Below are 19,970 nucleotides of genomic sequence, written 5' to 3'. Positions count from 1 at the left end.
GGTCGACTTTAAAGTGTTGCTATCTGATAAGCCAGCCATAGCGCTGCCCTAATTTCTCTAATTGGATGCCAGTAAAATAACAATCAAGAGAAATGGTCTGTAATATACACTCGCCAAGCCTAGTGCATATTATGGACTGTGCTCCTCTGAGACTTTATTAGGGATCCAATATAAGCCACCACCGAGGGATTCGGCTTCTTATAGTAAAGGATGGATTTTAATCAAATAATAGTCATCTATAAGGGACGAGTTTGGCGCAGGATTGCACAATCTGGTGTGATTACCTGCTCTCTCTGTCAAGGTAATGAACATACTTTATCAGCCTGAGGAAATGATCCGAACAGAGGTTTGTGGAGCATATACAGTATTGTTTCTATGTGCGCATGCACTGCACATGTGTGTGATGTTCAAAATATGTGGTAGACCTTGGAGCCAGCGCTAGCGTGCACCTCAGACTGATGAACATGTCTTCCATTTTGAGGTCGATCTGTCCCATGACAGCCCTACTGGAGCCATCAACATTGTACTCGTCTTAAAGTCTGTGCTTACATGTGTCTGAGTGCATGTGGGCATGGCATGGGATTGATGGCTAAAAGCAAAAAAAAAAATTATCCAATGACACAGCGTCAACAACTGGCCCTTATACGTAGAAGGTTTAGTGTCATGTCAGTTACAGCTTTTCTATAGTATGTACTGTATGCTCGCTGCTCATCCATCTCCTATATTATGATGACAGGATATAGCTCACATACAGGACAGCTGTCTGCAGACTCTGTTACTTGACAGATAGAAGCACCAAGAGAGTGACAGTGAAAGGAAATGACAGATCATTTAAAGAAGAAGGCTGTAGCACTGCAAAGATAAATAGATGTAAACAAAGATGTGAGCATTTTGATGATTATTCCTATGAAGCTTGCGGTGTGGTCTGTGTGAATTTATCTGTGGGGCTTTGCTATACCATTTTTCTGTGAATACACATTTGTGCCAGTTTTGCTGGGTGCAGCGTGGTTTCCCCCTGTAGGGATTTAGCCCTGCTTTTGTCCCCACCAGTGGAGGCCCTTCCCTTGGGTGCACTACATTCATAGCGTTGGTCCCTGCTGATGGATGGAGCTTCAGAGGAGAGAAAACAGCCCACAGTTGTGGAAAGTAAAAACACCACCCCACATACACTTTTTGATTCAGATTGTTTTGGGGATGCAAATTTTAAACAATTTCCTTAATTGATAGTCAGCTGCCTTAAAAATCAATTATTGATTAATCATTAATGACATATGAAATATGTCAGATGTTTTTCCGTAGCTAAAGTGTAATAATATCAGTTTTTGTAAGATGTATTTTTGTAGTTTTGAAATTACAAATTACTTGAATTTTAGTTAAATACATTTTCTAATATTAGTATTTTGTAAGCAAGTAGTTGTAATTCGTAACAAGACACTTTATGATGTATTTGTGCCCATGTCTAGTTGTTGGTTAATACATTTTTTATTGGTTAAAATCTTAACTGCACTCAATTGATTAATGTTTAATCGTCAAATATCCTTTAGTCAACGGAGTTGGACCAATAACTTGGCCAGGATGGTATATTGGCTGATATCAGCCAATTGCAGATATATAGATGTAGTTATATGTAACAAGAAACTGCAGTACAGAAATGCCGAACTTGGTTTGAGGCATTTAGATCCTGTATCACCTTTACATAGTATACATAATAAAGTATTCTGCCCAGTATGTCTTCGTCTCAGAAAAACAAGAAATACAAAAGAGGTGTTCCGATGTTCTGTTGGTATTTTAAACATGTCCCTGTTTGTGCGTGTAGAGATGAAGGGAATTAATATTTATGTGTATGTAAACACCCCTTCAATATGCCCTGTGAAAATGTGTGTTCACATGTATGCTTATAAATCCAAGCACACAATTAATGTGAGGTCAAGTCCTGATAGTTGCTCTTTTGAGAACTATTGCCGTGTAATTTCACATTCATTAGGTATTCCCCTCCAACCGTTTCTGCAAGAAGATGGTGCCATAATTTTATGAATTGCCCTGCAAGCAGACTTGATATAATGCATCTATTCCCCCACTCCCTGCTCTGTGCTGTGCATTTACCAGCCTTAATTCAGCTGTGAAACATGCTTCAGATGTAGTCTTCGAAGTAGCTCTAGGTGTTATGTACTCCACTCAATTGTGCCTGAATACCTCCCTTAAAAACATCTCAAAAACCAATCTAGCTTGTTCTCCTGTGCCCAAATGCATCCCAGCGCACCACTGTGCATTTTAATAAACTCTAATTACTGTATATTTCTTTTCCCCTTCATTTATGTATTTTCATTTTTGGTTGGACTGAAGTCTAACCACACCCACAGGGCACACTGCTTCTGTGTTTTGTCGAGCTACCCTGGGCCAAACTTACCATATTTCACCCTGCATACCTGGGAAGTTTGTTTACATCAAACTCTCATTTACACCACTGACTGGAAGGCATAGTGGCTGCAGAGAAGATGTGTGCAGAGTGAGGCCATTTAAATGATTTAGTAGACAAGGTTAAAGGAGTAGTTTTGGTGGAACATCGATTGTTATACACTCTCTTGCTGATATAAAAAGGAAATGGTTCAGTATGGTTTTGTCTCAAGTGGTTTTCCAAGGTACAGTGTTGTTTGGCCTTCAACAGGTGCCTAATCAAAGTATTCACCTGTGTTGCACTTGTTTAGTTTCAAGGTCCAACCCTTGAAAGGTACCGTAAACTGGGGTCTTTGCAAGTTTTACTGACCTTGATGAATTCTCCCTGGAGAGCCACTGAGTTGAAATTTTTTTGGGACAATTCTTCCACAGCCTCTGATGGGGGTTTTAAAAATGAAATTGCACACTTTTCTCTTGAAAACCTGTTTTTTGGGGGGTGTTAAGGGATTTCAGTACAATCGTGTTTGCACTTAAATTTAAGCTGAGTCGCATTAGTGGAATAGTTTGCAAATGATTTTTTATAATGTCCCCCTCTAATAAACTTTGTTTTCATATGATCTTATTAAGGATGGCAACTTATTATCATTTTATTATTATTATTATCATTTTCATCGTCAATTATTTTCAATTCAATTATTATTTAATCTAATGAAATTAAAAAAATGCTGTTTGTAATAGTGCCGAGCCCAAGGTGAGCCCAAGTTTATCTCGTATTCTCCAAAACATAGAAAAGCAAAAAATGAGATTCACAATAAGAAACTGTAACCAGAGAATATTTGCCATTTTACTTGATCAAAGAACTGTAATGATTAATTATTAAGACTGACACTGGTTCATTTTCTTTTAATAGGACAATGGATTAATCGACTAATTGCTTCATCTGTAATTTGGATACCTGTGCCATACCACATTGTGAGCAGCAATTATGAGAACGTGAGTTTCATATGACAGAATAGCAAAATTATTTTCATGATGATTGTGAGCTTTCATCAAACTAGATCATTGTATGTGCAACTTCATTTGTCTTTACTCCCTTTTGTTTCCACTGGGAAAAACACTGATCAATGTCCCCATATTGATGATGAGTTAGCACAGTTGCTGAACTTTTCAACTGAGGCTGCACTTCCTGTTGCTTTTTTAACGTATTTACAAAGTTGCAAAGCAGTCCTCCGTTGGCTCGCTATTGCAAGTAATTTAAAGCAGAAGTGGATAGGTTTGAATTAATCAACAGATATCAGTACAGCTCCAGTAGCAAGGCAATTGTACGAGTCACTGTTGGGGTGGAGTTGGAGCTCACATTTTTTCGCCTTTCTAATGAGGGAGCCTGTTGAAATGATCGAAACCCACGTGGTACCGAATGACGTCCCACCAACCAGGTGAACTTACAAGCTTATATGAAACGAAGCTTAAATAGGCCTACATTAAATTGGAGAGGTAGCATCACAATCACTGCATTAATACATTTACAAGAGGGAAATAATACCAGGGAACATCTCTGTCTCTCTCTGTTGCTATGCAGAGCATGTGTGATTGTCAGTAGACATGAAGAATAGAGCGATGGCAGTTGATCTTTGGTTGCGTGCTGTTGCTTGCTCGCTTATGGCTAATGGAGACTAGAGTAATGAGGCTGTTTAACATGAATTAATATGAAGTAACACAAACAATCCCACAATTGACTCACATTATGTGTTATGTGAGGCGAGAATTCGTTGTGTGTTCAGTGTGAACACCATTTACCTGTTAAAATCATCCCAATAATTCGACTCATAAAGATGTTTAAAACAGAATGGCGAAATTTGACATCGACTTGCTGATAATTGAACCATATTGGGAACTTCTAAGTTAACAGGAGAAATAAGCCTTTTGTTTATCAGCGGCTCACGATAATATTTCAGTATGATACGAGAACAGCAAAAGAACTAAATTGTATACAAAGGGAAAATCTTGTAATCATTTCTGTCAAAATTAAATCCTGAGTATAAACACATTCATATCCACTACCAGAGGCTAAAAGAAGCTTGTTGCCTCTGTTAAACAGATCACTCTCAGAGCTCTGCAGGCCTGACAGCTGGTTAGGCTCAGATCTACCCAGGTGGCCATCAGCGAGGTTCTTATGCTGTTATTTTATTTACAAAGTAGTTTGGACCCAGAGAAACATTTCGTTTTTCCTTGGTGCATAGCTGTTTTTTTTGATTAATCAATTCATCTATCAGTGAGTACAAAACAATGTAGGACCCTGAGGAGCCTGTTAATTACGAAAGAAACATTCAGCATTGGATATCTATTTTGTATTCAGCAGCATTTGACTTTTACCAACAGGAATCACCGACAAGGGCAGCCATTCAATAATGTAATACAAGCTGTTCTAATGAAAGGTATACAGAGAGTGTGTGTGTGGTGGAGACAGGTGGAAAAAGGGAAGGCAGCGAGAGGCTGAATATAGTGAAAGCGCATTAGAAAGCTCTACAAAGATGAGGTCAGGACCTTTGATGATTCTTTGAGTGGAAGTAAGCAAAAATAGAGATAACGTGTTTTTTATTGGTGTGTGTGTGTGTGGGTCCATGAACCTGTATGATTTTTTTGTATGTGCAGGTATGTGTCTATGTGTGAGAATGCATACAGAGATAAAAGTTCAGGTTTTCCTCAAGCCACCACTCTTCAACTGTCCCTCTTTTAGCCTGTAAATGGACTCAAGGTGCATTTGTACTGGACTGGTTTTTGATGAGGGAGGCCTGTGAGAAATCTGCCATGTACCCTCAATGGAAGGGTGATAGCCAAGGGAGGTTTGGTGATGGATGACTGACAGGAGGAGAGGTAATTCTAAAATATGTACTGTAGCGGTAGGGAAGGTAAGAGAAAGATGAGGGTGGAAAAATCGAGAAGGGAGACAGTGCAGTGAAGAATAGAGAAGGCTTGTCGAGTCAATATCCAGTCTCCCCCATGGCTAAAGTACTTCTGTAAGCCTCTCACCCTGGTTTGGCCTCTCTTCTGCTTTCTTTGTTTTTCTTCCTCTGCCTCCTCTTCCCCTTCTTTTTCTGATACTGCTGTGAGATGTAGCGACAAAAGTGACATAGAGTGGACAGGAAAAAATTTAATATTAGACTGTAGTCAGGCAATTAATGATAATTTTCACGACCAATTAATCAGCCAGTTTTTATAATTGATTAATTATTTAGTCTATAAAACACAAAACAGTTGAAAATGTCAACATATGTTTGTTTTGTCTGAACAAAAATCCGAAACATAATTCTACAAAACAGTGAAATGCAGATAGTCACAGTGGAACAAAAGCAGTAAATGGTTAACATTGTTCCATGAAAAACATGACTGATACAATTAATCACTTTTCAAAATAGTACGTTGATAATTTTTTTGGAGATTGACTATTTGTATAATTAACGTGTTGCTTCAGCTCTAGCTTGTATATTTTAGATTTAGCCTGAAGCTTCACAAGTGCATCTCTTTGAATTTCCATTTTTTAAATACCAAACACAAAATCGCTTTTTTTTTGTCTGGGCCTTGATTCCCTTCCCTTGATTTTGCCAGTACAGTAAAAACAGTGCAATCCCCCACTGGCTTCCCAACTGTGAACAATGCCAACCTGTTATATTCAATGAGTAACCTCAAGCTGAGGGATTTTTTTCTTTCTGCCCTTGGGCATCCCTAAAGGAACAGGTCTTGTGTCTATAAAAGCTCTGCTACCTGTTGATCGTGCTGTTACAAGGCCAGCTAGGTTGGGATCTCTGTAATTACTCCAGTAGTAATTGCTTCATTCTAAAAGTTCAACATAGATCTGATATCACCTCTGTTGTCTAAAGGCCAGAAATGGTGCATAATCTCTCACAAATTTTTTTTGACCAGTCTGAAAGTGGTTAAATGCTCCTTCAGGGAACAGGGTTCTTTGCACAATTAATCATGGCCAAGTGCAATGTCCAAACTGCAAGACGCTGCAATTTTTTGAGAAAGGTAAAATGTGTGACAAAACAGCATTATAATGAAGTACTGTAGAGCTGCAGAGATGCCCTGGCCTACGAATCCTCTCCAGAAGATTTTCCAGATTTAAGAAAACATGTTTGTTTAGCCCCCATCTAATGTCATATCATCATGATTTTAGTAGTTTTTCCAGTGAAAATGAAAAGTGTGATGCAAAAATGATCATTCCTACTAATTGTGAATCATATCGCAATCACTGATTTCTCTCAAAATAAACGCAATATGATTTTTGGTCCATATGCGCAGCCTTATTTTGAAAACCTTTCTAAAACCAACAATTGAACAGTAACATCCAGCCAGATGATGTGAAATGATGAACAGAGCTCAAATTACCTCGCAAAGCCCACTTCTTTGACAGCTTTCATTTACTACCCTGCTCAGATCTGCATTGACAGTGATGTCAAGTGGTGTGTGCTTAGAGGACAGATAGGAGGAGTGCGACCAAAAGGGACATCATGTTCTGAACAACAACAAAGACTGAAATGACAGAAAGTAGTCAGTACATGCAGTACAGGAGAGGGGATGAATCTACATGTGTTGAACCTTTGCTTTCCACAGTCAGCTAATTGATAGCTTGGTGTCTACTTCCACTTCAAATCACCTGCAGTTGAAATGCAGTATGTACAAATATCTGACTTAGTTGACAACACATTGTCCAATTTCAGCTTCTTGGCCTTAAGCACCAGTTACATATAATAACAGGAAGCACCCAGATAATAGGACAGTGATGCACCAAGACAACATGTCACTTCAGCTATTCTTTTTGTTTACTCCTGTCTCTGCCTCTCACTCTCCCTCATATTTACATTTATGCACACACACATGAGAATGCGAGTTCTTACCATCTATTGCTGTTGTGAGGAGATATAATCTGCAAAGGGGTTTAGAAAAGGTCAGTCTACACTCCTGTGAGAGGCATAGGCTGGCATGCATAAACGAAATGACTGAACCTTGTCAGATGCAAGCAGCAAGAAACTGTTTGACTTTTTTCTCTCTGTCCCTCTCAACCGTTAAAGCAACAGGGAATGTAGCATCAAGTTCTTAATTTTGTAAGAATAAAGTATGACAAGAGAGGCACCAGATGAAACAAACTCAAATATGATCTATGTTTTGACATGACACTTAACTGAAATGAATTGATGTAAACAAAATGAATTTACTTTTTCATATACATTAATTGAACAAATGTTTTACATAAAACATTTAGGGTTTCTGGTCAATTCAAAAACATCATAATACACTGACTGTAAATTACACATAGAGGAAAATGTATTCCATTAAAGTGAAAGTGACAGATATGCAGTCTAAAAGGTAAACACAATTTTATGCTTTTCAGTCTGACATGTGTGAAACAGTTTTTTCTCCACAGGAGTTCACTTACATCACTGGCAGTAGTTTAAAGACAAGTAATTACTGTAATCAAAGATCCATGACAGTCGAAATTCTTCTGCTCCACTTTGCCAACCGCCACTGCCACAAGTTGATTGTCATTCAATGCAAAACACTGACTGCGTGTCTCCCAACACAGTGATATATCTCCTCTCTAGTGGATTAAGTCATGTCAATTTCAGGAGTTACATTCTCTCATCATATCAAAAATTGTAATTTATAAACGAAATACATATTTTTTCAGAATTTAAGAAAACGTAAGTATCGGATTGGACTTGGTAACGGCATATACCCAATGTCAAAGGATGCTGATCAGGATCTGGCCAAAAACTTAAAAGTTAAAAAAAGTTAAGTTTATTGGTACATCTGTTTGTTCATATAATATCTGCTCCTACCACTACACTACAAACCACGCAAACTCCCATTTAGTTTGTATATCATTATTGGCTAAAGCCCTTTTCGCATGGGACTAGTATTACCAGGGAATCCTCATGTGATTAAGAAATTACCACCTCATGTCTGTGTTTCATGTGACACATTCACACGGGATAAGCAAAGTCTGTATTTTACTCCTATTTACTGACATAAGAAGTGAAGCGTCTGTTTTTCATCAGCCATATTAATATAGTTCAGAGTTGATGTGCCCACTTTATGCATGTGTTATAAGTACAGGAGCTCATTTAGATCAAGTAACAGATGCTTTGTGGCTGTATTTCAATATAATTTTTAAACGTCAGTACATCTCACAGAACAGAGAGCTGTTGACTGCTGTTCAACACATTATAAGCCGTGATCCAATTGTATAATTGTTCAGTTGTCTGACAAGAGAAAACAGATGTTTAAAAAGAAATGCAACCCCAAATCACTGTCATGCCGATTCACACTGGAATTTTTACTTTGCAAATAACTGACTTGGCAGATTCGCATGGGATTAAGATAAAAAACGTTCTCCACAATTATTAGAAATTAGTAGGTCTACAGGTAATACTAGTCCCGTGAGAAGAGTGCTTAAGGTGCTGTTATAAAACGTAGAAGGAACTGCTACTGCTCCAAGTTATTTTTTCAGCTTGCAGTAGGATTCTCCCTTGTTTAAAGGAACTCTCGTGGTCATATGTGTTTCTTTGTTACAAGTCTGAAACATTTTACAATCGCATGGATTAAAGAAAAATAAATTCAGACTTTAAACAAATGTATTAAAATAACATACACACTGTTAGGAATGATTCAATGAATTAATTTATGAAATAATGTATAACAATGTTCATAGTTTTTTTTCTTTTTGTTGCTATGCTATGCCTGCGCAGTAAAAGTGCAGCACCTACGAAGAGACTGTAATCCATCACTTTGGATGTAACTGTGTAAATGTAAATGAACAGTGCAGGAAATGCAGAGGCCTTTTTTTATTCTTCAATTGTAAGAATCTACAAAGAAAATAATTACATTAGAGTTTATACTTTATACAAAGTCTAAGATGATTAACTTCGTGAGACTATTAAGTGTTTATTATATTTATTTTCTGTAGGCTAGAGTGAGTTGAAATCTCTTTTCCCATCTTTATTTATTCATTTAAAATAGAAAAACGGTATCATAGAAACACAACCATAAATGGGGACAGCTGTGTCTTCTGTGTAAAGATTGTGTTGCTTCTTTTCAATTAGTCACTGAGAAATTACACCTCTCCTTCAATGCACTCCAAGTGCTCTCATTAACCTTAAATTGGTACTTAATGCAAATAAAACCAAATGCATGCTGTTTTTAATGTCCAGGGAGTGTTGATTACAGCAATTTACATATTTCCACTGTGACCGCTTTTGATGATGAACGTGAATACCTTGGCATGTGGCTTGATGAAAGGTTTTACTTCTAAAAAGAAAAACTTTAACTGTTACTAAAGCTCCCCCCTGAGTTGTAGGTACAGTAGATGATTGTTAAAACCATACTGCAGATGTAATTTATACACATGTATATCTCACAGCAGGGGGGCATTGCTTATGTGCTGTGGGTTGCTTGTTGTTTTACAGGAGCACTCTGATCATCCAATACTCTGGAGATAAATGCTCACCATCGCAGCGGTCTTTTCTTTCCTGTACAGCTGCAGCAGCGAAGGGGATCTAGTTCCTGTGCAACTGAACTGTCAATGGTTCTTGTTGCCTCTAAGACTTTAAGATGTCAAAGACAGCTTGAAGTAAAATTATAGGGCATTATTGGTTGTTGATGTGTTGTTGCTGTGTTTTGACTCGCATAGTCTGTTAATACTTTCATTCTTTAATGGACTACCAAGGAACTTTCAGCTGGTTATGAAACAGTCTTATTTTATTATACCAACATTAGCAAACAAGCGCATCAGCGAGAAGATTGGCTTTTTCTACAAAGTTAGTCTTAATGCCTACCACTGGATCGGATTCCGGAAAATTAAAACTATCTTTACGGCAGACTGCTGAGGATGACTTCAGGAGTCTCACAGCATGAGGACAACTGCTGCTCTGCAGTCTGGTGGTACGGCAAAGGATACTTTTGTATTGCCAGATGACAGCATAACAGTTGACTTACAGTTAACAATTAATGTTGGCCTTGCTTCCAAGCTACATCTTGTTGTTAGCTTATTATCAACAACATTTCTTAAACCATATCTGTTAGCTGCTGGTGTATGAACAGTAATGTTACTAAAACAAGTAATTTACATTGACACAAGCAGATGCATTACATCGAACAGCTGAATTTAAAAGGGCTCTGTGTAACAATTTGTTGCATTTTACATGTGTTCATCACTTTTAATTGACCATATGTGAGCGGATTGTAATGTGATGTCAAAAATGAGACCTCCGTGTCGCTCATTCGCCTATGCAAGCCTGTAGACGATTTGGTTGAGTTGTTTAATGCTGCTGGACTGTGGATTTCTTTGTGCAGGACTCAGGTAGCATTTTACGTGACAGTCCAAAGCATATGACTTTATGCCTGTTTTTCAGTGCCTCTCTCTGCTCTGCTAACAGAGAGGAACAGTAGCTCATGTTAGTTTAGAAATGGAGTGTGCTAAAATAAACTAATAAGACAGAAGTTCCACTGAGCAGTATTAAAAACAATTTTGTGTCTCACTCATAAAAAACGCATTTGCAAGCCAGATCAAGACCTTTACGACAGGAGGCGGTGGTGATATTACCACTTTCTTTCCACCAGGCTGCCACAATGAACAAAAACTGAAAGTTCCTTGTAGCTGCTTTAGATAATAATTGCTATGTATAATTACAATACTCTCCACGGCTGTTGATCAATTTTACCTGAGAGTCTAAAGTATGGGTGTGGGTGTTTTAAAGTCATTTTCAAAAAATTGTCATCCAGCATCACATTTGCTTGTCTGGAACTCTGTTCCATACTGAACTACCTCCATTTGGAAAGACTAACTGGGCCTGCACTCTTTCTTTAAATCCTGTTCTTTTTGTCCATCATGACATTTCATTGTCAGTGTAAATGTAAATGCTGGTGTTGCTGTAAATAGCCAACCCATTCTGCATGAATAAAGGTTGAATTACTATTAATATAATTATCTGTCAAGATTCATCATGGTGTGGGATTGTGTGTTAGATACAATACCCCTGTGTGATACAATTATTTGCCAGTGCAATGATGAATGAAAAATGGCTCCAATTTTCTTTTTTGGAATATCTACAAAACATTTCTCTTCTAAAATGGGACTCCGGTGAGTGTTATACACAATCAGAGTGGCTTTGATAAATTCTCAGAATTGGGCACAAGAAAGGAGGGGAAAAAAACCCAACAAAAAATAATACTGTCAAGTGATCGGGAAATGTCTCTATTATGCAATAAAACACCATTGTACTGTTACTTTGAAAAGTCGGCTGTTCTCTTTCAGAGGGAGCTAGTGTTCTCTGTGCCCTCAGGAGAAAATTACACAACTCCTTTGTTCTGACTTGATTAAATACATTTCTTCCAGCAGCATCCTGTTCTTGCTTCTTTGCACTATGTTTAATGTCTTCAACACAGTCTTTCAAACACACACACTGCCAGAAGAGCTGAACAGTTAAAGTAAAACTCAAGGCTTAACCACCGATCCAGCTTGCTGAACTTTCTGCTCTATCGACACTTCTGCTGAGATTAAATAAAGCCCGGCTCCTTCCTCTCCCTCTCACTCGATCACTTTTCTACCCCCCGCTCTTTTTTTTCTCCATTCCCTCCTCTTTTCCCTCATACCTATTTTCCATACTACTGCTCATGTGCCCTTTCATATGCATTCAGGATTATCATCAAACTGTGATTCTGTTTGTGTGTGTATGTGTATGCATGAGACTGCATATGTGTACTTATTCATCTGCTTGCATGTGTGGGAATGCCTACTGAGATTACCATTTATCTCTCTGCTGATCACATCCGTGCCGAGGAATCCAGCAGAGGCATAAGAGAGATGGTAGAAAAAAATTATGCTGGCAGTGATTACATGAGCTTGCTCACTTCTCACTGTATTGCGACTCCTTTCTTCATCACAGACCTTTCCCCATTCTGAGCAATTGAGAAAAAAAGATGATTTGCTGCGTTACGCAGGATTGCTGACTCCCCAGCTTGGTTTTTAGTTGGTGTTTTAAACAAACCAAAGCACTGTGCTCAATTACTGACATGGGTTTGTGCGTATCCTTGAAATATCTGAAGATTTGTCACAGAAACAAGCCATTTATTAGATTAGATGAGGTGATTGTTGTGGGGAAATTAAGTAATTACACCAGGAAGTAATGGCAGTGCAAAACAAAGAGCAGGTAATAAAGATTATACACATAAATCAGGCAGAGCACATTAATGAAATACAGATGGCTCAATAGCATTTTACCACAGCCCAGTAGACTACCTATAGAGACATTAAGCTACATTACCTATAGGAGTTTTAAAGCATAGCTGATATCTTGTTTACTAAAGAACATCATCATTGGGAATTATTTCTTATTTTTTTGTAGCTACATGTAGCGACATTAACATTGATTTTTACATTGATCTTGTCAAATACTGTGGCTTTGGGATGGCGGCCGGCCCAACCTATAATCCCAGAGCGTCAGTATTTGACGAGTTGGGAATGAGATTCAAAAATCAGCTGTCTTACAAAAGGGACCTTTAAATTGAACCATGTGTTGCCTGGTCTGAAAATTATAAAAAATAATACAGGTCATTAAAAATGATCAATAATTATCAATATCTTCAATATCAAACTTCGCTGTCGTGAAAGACTTTTCAGCCATATCGGGCAGGCCTAAATCTTAATTACTTGCGCTAGTTCCGATGAGCACTGAAAATATACTCATAATCCCCCATGGAAACTTGTGAATAATCCTCTAGAAAAAAGAGCTGATGCACTGATTCACACAGCGAGCACTATTTATTTAATGTGTGTAACTGCCTTATTAGGTCTTCTGCTAACTAAGTTGATCATGTGACAAGAAGCATCTGGATCAAAGGGCAGACCCTGATTATGCACTCTCCAATATAAATAAAAAAACAAAGATAAAGTTCTTTTAATAAGCCATATAAATACATATTTATGTCTTAATGACTGCAAATTAGAAATGTGATGCAAACTGAATATTCACCTCCATTGCACCAGCAATACATTTCCCTGTGTGAGAGCCACAAGACAGTTTAGGCTTAAGATCTGCTTTTATGAATGACAAGCTTGGTCTATCCAGAGTATGCCAGTCATTAAGTATTTTTAGGGCATGTGATGCAGTTATTAGCATACGGCTGAGAGCTGATATTAAAGGGAAAGAAGCTGGTTGTGATATGCATGAAGGTCCCCACCCTTATGAAGATGTCACATTTGAAACAAACCTTTTTTAATGTGACAATCACAATTTCACAAAAAGTGGACTAAAATTTAACTTATGATAAGAAAATAATGTGATGTGTGAACGACACAAGTGATTGGCTTTCTCACATATGAATGAAATTTCACACATGAAATTGTCATTTTCACATTTGAATTACATACATTTATATGTCAATTGCTATTTTCACATGTGGTTTATAATTTTCATATGTGGAAACAAGACAGCATATGAATAACATAAAAGCTGATTTCCACAAAATTGGACATTTTAACGTTACATACATTCATGCAGTATATGATTGATTTTTTTTCACATGTTGATTAGATTTTCCGCATGTGGAAGCAGCTGGATGTGGACTGGGGGCATTGCCATTTCATGGTCAGCATCTTGGTCTCCTAAGCCACTAAGACATTCCTGTGTTGCTGCTTTTTGCACACGCACGATTTTGCAGTAGGGCTGGTAGCACTGCTTTCACTCCCCTCTGTATGCAGTGTACTGAGACTGATGCCCATGTGCAAGAGGTGCAGAATGAACAAGTGAATATTTAATGCACCTTAAATTAAATTAGCTTTGTAAAACACACTTGATTAGCTTGTTGCTCTGGTCTCAAGAGTGCCCAGTGCTGAAGATGGTTCCCTGATATTAGACAAAGAGCAAACCAGAGAGTGTAACTTTATCGCTGCTGACACACCACTTATCTCTCCTCATGCCTTAGTGCAGTCACTTTGCAGTGTGTGGTGATTTATTAAAACTCCAAACTGCCTCAGATGCAAAGCATTATGAAATTAAAAAAAAGAAGAAGAATAGAAAGAAACCATCAATGGAATGAAAATGAAAAGCCTTGATATGCACTTTTGTGAAGATGGACCCTTAAGAGATGATTACACAAAAATAGCAAAAGAAGAAGCAACAGAGATTAGTTGAGTGCTTTGCCTAGAATGACTTGCATTTTAATAATTGACACAGTATAGGGGGTAAACCTTTACAATCGGCTCAGGTCAAGGAGCTGTCACCTCTACCTCTATATTCATTCCTCTCCTCTTTCCTTTGCCCACTCCTCCTCCGTAATAAAGACCTCTGTCTGAGCTGGTTTAGGGGAGGGTGAAAGTCTGTGGGCTCAGGTTAAGCACAGGGAGGATTTCCTGCTCTCTCTCAGTCAAGCTGCAGGGTTATGTAGGGTTATGGGAGTATTAGGAAGGGGAGAAAAGGACTTAGCAATGGCGGCTCCCAATAGTTCTCATCATAGAATATTGAAGGAAACCAAAGAGGCGGGAAATAAGGGAGAAATTAACAGGGTAATGAACAAATTAAGTTAGAGGAAGAAACCCACGGATGAAAGGGATAACCAAAGGTGATCTGGTGGCATCAACAAGTCTTCCAAATAAACAGTAAAATACATTGTTTGTCATTGCCTCTTACGGCTCTGTATAACCAGGTTTGGATTCAAAAGCATGACTCAGGTAAGGTTAAAAGTTTTAGTTTTACTCAAGGTCTCAGGGGAGATGGCTGGATCTGGAATGAATGAAAAGGTGGTACATGGCAATAGCTGAGAGCAGATAGAAAATTTGATGTCAACCTGACTCTTTTTTTTTTTTTTTTGCCCTACAAAAATACCCCAGAATGAAGGGCTTTTTGTCTGATGCCACTATTGGCATGATGACTTTATTTGCCAGTGCCTCCAAATCGGATTGGAAACCTCTAAGTTAAGGTTTAGTTATTTTCAGGCACAAAAATAACTTGTTTAGAGTGAGGGAAGGATGGTTGGGTGGTTTGGATTAAAATACTATATGATCAAGGTTGATGAAGGATCCCGGGAATGATAAAAAAACTCAACTACTGTTAACTGTTAGTACTTACTAGTGTCAGCACTTTATCGTGTACTGTAATAGTAACCAGAACATCACTGGTACCCATCCACAGAGTAAAAATAGATAACAGTGAGGTGAGGTGCCTGTGCAGAGACCAAAGGATACTAAAAGACAACACCCACCCAGCCACAGCATGTTCACCTGGCTGCTGTCTGGCAAGAGATACAGAAGTATCCACTGCTGTACCACCAGACTACAGAGCAGCTTCTTGGCTCTGGGCGGAGAGATTCCTCCTCAATTCATCCCCCACACTCAACCACAAATTATTATTATTTTTTAAATGATTTATTGACGGAAGCCCTAAATGTTAATGGGGCATGACATACTGTATTCTTTCCTCCATTTCATGTGATAATGAGTTAAATTGTATTTGTTTTCTCAAGATCACAAGTTATTTATGAGATTATCATGGAATAACAAGTCTGAATCCTGACATAACGGGATCATTTTACCACAAGAAAACAAAAGGTCTCATCACTGATACCTCAATGTCTGATATCAAGAAAACAAATACAATTGAATGCGTTATTATGGGAAAACTGAGGAATTAATATGTTTGATCCATGACCATTCTAATTATTCATTTATTCATTTATATAATATTATTTTATGAGAAGAATAAAGGGACTACCACAAACATTTAATTTTCCAAACTGTGCTGTGTCATGAAATGTATCTCATATCCTCTGTCAAAGTTCAACCCATTTAACCACCCAAGCCTCTTATCTCTGTGCCTCCATGACAACGTTGCAGGACTTCTCCTTTACTACTGAATTACATAATGCTATTAGTTTCAGTGGGAAGACAATCTCACATCAAATACGATGTCAGTGTGGAGGGTATATCCAATGTCTATTACAAGATGTTGTGATCTATGTTGTCTTTGTTGCGGTAAAACCATTATCAACAGCTAAATTTCGTGATAACATCATTTCGTGAGTTACCCTGTGATTCCCAGCCTCTGTTTCTTATGCATTCTCTCATTGTGCTGACCTCCAGCAATGTGAAAAAAGCGTGAAATTAAACAATTGCCCTGTGACGCAGACCCCTGGAGGCCCCTGCATCTGTCTTTGGAAACCTCTGGTCGAGTGAACAGTGTGCCTGCACTCTGGCCGTGGTAGCTGTGTGTCTTCAAGCAGGCCTTTGCGAAGGACAGTAAAGCGGAGCAAGCCTCTCCAGCCTCCCCGACAGGCAGAGCAGCCATGTGGAAAAAGAGCTGTGTTTGCTACAGACCTCAACTGCTTCACTACAGGGCTGCATAGTAATCTGTGTGCTTGGCCTTCCTGTGACCTACAGTTCCATCCTCTTACTCTGCAAGGCTCTTTAACCCGTTCATTTTTTACATCTATTTCCATTTCCCTTCCTAATACTGATAGACAAGGTAATCTGTTTGCTTAACTAGAATGCCACTCAGTTACATTATAGTAATACTGTTTCTTCTTTCCCCATTTAGTTTGACTTTCCAAATAAATGTCCCTCAGCTACAGAACCCTATAAACTTTCTGTCTCTGATTTACCTTGGCGGAAGGTATTCCTAGTCACAGCTAATATTTAGTAACACCTGTACATGCTGGAATCCTCCATTTAATGGACCAAGTTAACATTCTCGACCAATGCAGTCACCTCACTGTGCAGCAGTGGCGTATAAAGTTACAGAGGTCTACTATAATGATGCTGTATTTCCACTGTGGGTTAGCAGAGCATGGTGAGCTATAGGGATGAGCACAGGCCAACAGCTCTCCTGCTGCAGAAGCAAACGCTTCCTCAGTTCAGCCTCTGTTTAGATCAGGTCCCTGGTTCCCCATTAAGTCTGTTTACTTACTGCAGTCAGAAATGTGTGTGTGTGTGTTTGTCCCTGTGTCTGGAATTGTGTATGTGTTCACGACTGAATGCAGGTCCATTCAGTGCTATAGCACAGATTACACTACTGTTAGATGACAAGTTAATCTAAGATTAATGTTAACAATTACACTTTACCTTTAACTGTGACTCTCACTTGACTTTTGTACAAAATTGACATTACAGCAAATGTTTCTCTTTGGGCATTTTGTTGCTCTTAATTTATTCCGGACTCCAGGAAGGGCAGAATGCGATGCAATGAGGAAAATGGCTATGAGAAGGTGGAATAAAGACTAATAAAGCGTATTTTTGGTAGGGTCGGGTTTATTTTGCTATCTGGTTCCGATTTTTGATTTAAAAAATAGAAAATCTCCCGTTGTGTGTCATTCATTCATGTCCTTAGTTCACTGAAATGCAATGTGAAGCATAACTGACAGTTAAGCTAACTGGTCTTGATAAAACTCACTGTCTGATAAACAGAAATAAGCAACAAAATTGTTTGAAGGCACACAGCTTTTTTGTTTTGAAAATAAAATTGCACTGATATGGAAGCGTGTCTGTATAAGAATAATGAATTGAATATGTGATTTACTCTCCAACATCACTGGCTAAATATATTTTGAAAAACAGACAGAGCTCTGCTGTCTTGTTATGACGAATGTTCAGTCTCCAGCAGTGGAGAACAGTCACTCCACTGCAGCTCTAATATCAGTGAAAACCGTCATTATCCACAGCTCTGTAAGAGTGCAGGTGCTTTTGAAATAAAATAAAACTATGGACCAAGTTATTTTCTAACCAAAGTTTTGTAAAGTGGTGCAGTGTGTTGGTTGGTTGGCTCATTTACTAGTGCTAGAGTGTAGTACTTCACTAATGTTAGTCTCCAGGTAATGGTTCATGAAGCATTCACAAACTACTTAATTTACCAGTGTCTTCTGATCCTTATGACTAAGTTATTAAATCTAAAATAACTTAGAACATAGCAGAACATTTGCATTCTTTGCAAAAGTACAAAATAACTCCAGCCTGTTTGCGCTGTATGTCGTCTGGGTGCTTCACTTTGCTGTCGTGGTTGACTTCAAACATAATGTAATTAATGACATACAAAGGTCAATTTCTGGAATCTTTGAATTGATTCAGAACCAAAAAAGATGTATGTTTCAATTTTTTTCTAGTGCCCTTTTTCGAACCTTGTGCACACTGTTATTTGTCTCTGGGCTACATACCCACTGCCCAAAGGTTGATGTCCAGAAAGTCCTGAACACAGCAAAACAAGAAAATACATATGTGTCATAAGTGATGAGTGATCAAGGTGATTTTTCGTAAGAGTTTGTACATTGCTTTTAAGGAAAATCCCAGTAATTCTGACTTTTTACGTGTAATATAATTTTCCCTCTTCACTTGCAAAAAGGTTAGGATCAGATTTGAGCTATAGTAGCAAACCTACAGGGAAATTTAACTGCTACAGGAGTCTGGCTTTGGAACAGACTTGAACTGAAACTTCAAATGTATCTTGTACATCGGACAGATGCTGCTTCAGGCTTCACCTTTCCCCTGAGTCAAATGAGTTTTATTACATTAAGTGAATTTTAGTTATATAGCCCCAAATCACAAAAACTCAAATTTGCCTCAAGTTGTTCCACGTATCAATTTGCCTCAAGTTGTTCCACGTATCACTTTCTTTTGTTTCTATTCCGGCATATTTCTGCTCAGCACAGAATTAGTTTTAACTAAAAAAAACTCAACTAACACAGCAGATAGAAAATAAAAAAATTGTAAACAAGAAATATATACCAGTGCATTATCAAGAAAATTTAGTTTATATATATATATATATATATACAGTATATATATATATATGTATTGTGTTTGCAATTGTTTTTCTGCCTCATCTGATAAAGTCCCTTAATCAAACATGTCAGTGTACTGCTAGTTGGTGTTGGTGTTTGTCACAAAGCGTCAATTGGCTAGACTTGGCTTGTCTGAAAATGACTTTGGCTCACTCTGCAAACACTGCAACCCTTTAACATATTGACAAGAAGAGTGGTCAGAGAAATTGCTGTTATGATAAATGATTTAATTCATTTTTCCGATCAAGAAAAGATTTGGCTGTGACTGCAGGGAATGTTTCCCTTTTTTGCTTTTAGAGATGGGAGTTAAACTCTGTTAAGAGTTGTCAAAGCACAAATACTGTACTTGGCAAAATACTCAAATATACCTAATGGAGGTGGAGTAAAGCTTGAGAGAACACAACTAAACAGCTTTAAATTAAGAGGAAGTCCATACCACCATATTATTATAAAAAGAGCAACAAAACAAAAACAATACTGTAGTATCTCACACAACAATAGGCCATATGGTGCTTATATTCCACAAAAGCATTATTGTGAACTTTACACAGATTACTGTGGACAATAACATAATATTGAATAAAGAAAATATAAAGAAAATAAAGAAAATTTACATAGCCCGTTTTCCAAGCTCAACAGCAAGGTAATATTGGCCGCTAACATGACTAAAGATGTTTTAGGATGCTACATTAATGCTGCCATAGCACACTATGATGACATGCTACTGTCATCTCCGGACATGTTGTGTTTTTAACAGA

General features: G+C 38.0%; 1 long non-coding RNA gene across 10 annotated transcripts in view; it reads left to right on the top strand.

Annotated features, from left to right (window-relative positions):
* The window catches only part of LOC311265798, a 231,431-nt gene that overhangs the window by 63,102 nt on the left and 148,359 nt on the right, over positions 1–19,970 (top strand). The window contains exons 3-4 of one of the 10 annotated variants that reach the window (XR_014623624.1): positions 3,305–3,387; positions 16,571–17,044. The exons of 8 other annotated variants lie outside the window; for them this stretch is intronic. This is a non-coding gene — a long non-coding RNA (uncharacterized lncRNA). Of the gene's footprint in view, positions 1–3,304; positions 3,388–16,570; positions 17,045–19,970 lie in introns of those variants that run through there. One more of the 10 variants, XR_014623623.1, reaches the window with a different exon arrangement.

This window comes from Pagrus pagrus (genome assembly GCF_965226575.1).
Source record: "Pagrus pagrus genome assembly, chromosome: 11".
Lineage (NCBI taxonomy): Eukaryota > Metazoa > Chordata > Actinopteri > Spariformes > Sparidae > Pagrus > Pagrus pagrus.
The sequence above is the reverse complement of the archived record's forward strand: the minus strand, read 5'-3'. Positions and strand labels throughout refer to the sequence as shown.